This window comes from Gastrolobium bilobum, unplaced genomic scaffold (assembly GCF_033153095.1).
Source record: "Gastrolobium bilobum isolate Gb01-03AN ecotype WA unplaced genomic scaffold, APGP_CSIRO_Gbil_v1 utg4822, whole genome shotgun sequence".
Lineage (NCBI taxonomy): Eukaryota > Viridiplantae > Streptophyta > Magnoliopsida > Fabales > Fabaceae > Gastrolobium > Gastrolobium bilobum.
This window is the reverse complement of record NW_026898781.1, coordinates 1-2,640: the sequence shown is the minus strand read 5'-3', so window position 1 is coordinate 2,640 and position 2,640 is coordinate 1. Positions and strand designations below refer to the sequence as shown.

General features: G+C 41.3%; 1 non-coding gene across 1 annotated transcript; it reads right to left on the bottom strand.

Annotated features, from left to right (window-relative positions):
* Positions 1 to 636: 636 nt before the first annotated feature.
* On the bottom strand, positions 637 to 743 carry LOC133284115 (small nucleolar RNA R71). The gene has a single exon (XR_009747864.1). It is a non-coding gene; the product is annotated as a small nucleolar RNA R71 (small nucleolar RNA).
* Positions 744 to 2,640: the final 1,897 nt, after the last annotated feature.

Here is a 2,640-nt window from a genome sequence, read left to right as displayed (position 1 = left end):
ATTGTTTTCTAACACATATACTGTATATCTGACTTTACTTTTATTTTATTTTTTTTCTTTATCACTGAATCTACTGTGCATATATATGCCTTGTGCTATTGGTTTATGAGTGAAGAGTTTGAAACAGACTCTAACCACTCCATTGAAGTACCTGAGTTTCTCTTTGATCGTGAGCCAGAACGCACACTCCATAGGAGAAGAAGGAACCTCAGGGAAAGATTTCCTGAAAACATGGCTGATCACAATAAGAATAATGAAGAGGTTCCCTTTGAACAGAACTTCTGAACTTTGGCTGCTCCTTTCAGGAACAGACCAGATAGGGGAGTAATCCTTCCCCATGTAGCACCAAATTTTGAACTAAAACCTAACATGTTCCACATGATTAGGGAAGCAGGGGTCTTCAATGGACTCCCTGCAGAAGATCCTTACACACACCTCACAACATTCCAAGATATTTGTGATAATTTTAAAGCCGAGGGTGTAACAGAGGAGAGCATGAGAATGAGGTTGTTCCCTCACTCCTTGGGTTTAAAAGCTAAAACATGGATGAAAACTCTCACCCCTGGATCAATCCACACATGGGAAGAACTCTCTAACAATTTCATAGAGAGGTTTCTCCCAATGTCTCGACAAGCTGATGTTAGAGCTGAAATCTCTAACTTCAGAATGTTTCATGGAGAAAATCTCTATGAAGTATGGGAGAGTTACAAGGACATCATAAGAAAATGTCCAAACCATGGGGTAGAGAGTTGGGGAGTGCTATAATCTTTCTATAAAGGACTTGACCATACTTCTCAATCTCACCTAGATTTTGCTGCAGGAGGATTTTTCTTTACAGGAACACTTGAATCAAGATACGAAATCATAGAAGGGACTGCTGAAAGATGTCTCTAATGGCCAATAGACAGAGTGAGCCCAGTGAGGAAGCCAGGCATGCTAGAACTGGATAAACAAACAGCCATGGAAGCCCAGCTGGAATCACTCATGAATGAAGTGAAGAACCTGAAAGCTGACCAAGCAGCACCAAGGATAGAAGTCTTACAACTCACAGCAACTGAAACAAAACCATGCTCAGCCTGTGGTGACCTTCATGACTCAACAGACTGCCCATCCACTGCATTGGTGTGTTATGCAGAAAAGTTTGGTAATAGGAACTTCACCAGAGACAATCAACAAGCAGGACGAAATACACATTCAAGCCTTAGAGGAACTATCATTAAGAATCAGAACCACAACACCCAATGGAGGCCACCCATTAACCAGAGACCATTCAACAACAATCAGCAGCAGTATCAGTAAGGTAGCAGCAGTGGAACGTTTGACAAAGAAGAAACAACTACGTTTCGTTCCACAGAGATGACCAATGCATCAACACCCTGGAAAATTATGTCAAGGAATATGTCACCAGGAATGATGCAGTGGTCAGGAACATTGAGTCCCATATGGGACAGATTGCTGCCAATCTTCAAACCAGAACACCAGGATCACTACCAGGGGACACTGAGGTCCCCTCAACCAATTCTGAAATCCCTTGAGAGGTAAGTGCCATGTCTAGCTAAAGACATTAAACTAAGCGTTGACTGGGAGGCAACCCAATAGATACGTTTGCTCTCTGACAAAGAGCAAAGTTTTGGGGTGGTTATCCATAACCACATAGCTCCCAAAAAGGAGGGAACATATGATGTTCCTCTCCAAAAAGTCCAAATAAAGTACGTTCCGTTCCAGGAAAGTAGTTTTGGGGTAGTCCCTGACCACACAATTCCAAAATAAAAAAAATAATATATATATATATATATATATATATATATAATTATATGTTTTGTTTATGTTCATTTAGATTTATTAAATAATAGGTGATAGGTTAGTACGTCCCATTTTCCTTACTTGGTACTCACTATTGCATGTTTTCTTATTATTTATTTCAGTTAGTTATTTATTTATTAGTTAGGAAAAGACAAAGGGAACGTTCCCTGGGTTAGGAGATAAGAGTGACTGGGAAACCTGTCCATGCTGAGTCACTTAAAAAGATACGCAGCCATATCCAATTTGCATTGATTGCAATTCTTGGAAACGCGCGCAGAAAAAAGCAACCGTCTCCTCAACCATTAAGACAACTGCACCCTTTCCTTTTTCCTCTATCCCATATCTTAACCTGTAACGTCCCCATTCCACTACCTCTTCAACCTCCTCTCCTTAACCTCCACGTCCCAAAAACCTTTCATTTTCGCACCCATAGTCTATTTAAACTCGGTCTCTGATTTCTTCAAGTTCTACTACTTCCATTCTACTCAGAACCCTTTTATCCCTCCTGCATTTGTGCCATAACTTCCTTTATGAACAAAATGACTAAGCTTTCATTTAAAGTGACCCCTGTAGCCAATCGCGGCGAAGAACCAGAGCTCGCTGAACCCACCATCATTTTGCACCCAGAAAGGAACATTTCTCTACATCAGGACAAAGTGGTTCTGCCCCCATTTGTGAAGAAATGACTGGAAAAACTTCGGTGGTTGCTTTTCGCCACTGATGACCGTGAGCTGAACTTGAACTGGGTGGGAGAATTCCTATACTAGACGAGGAGGCTGCCCGAAGAGGAGGCACCTGATATGGTCACTGTGAGGGGGAAACAAGTATTATTTTCTC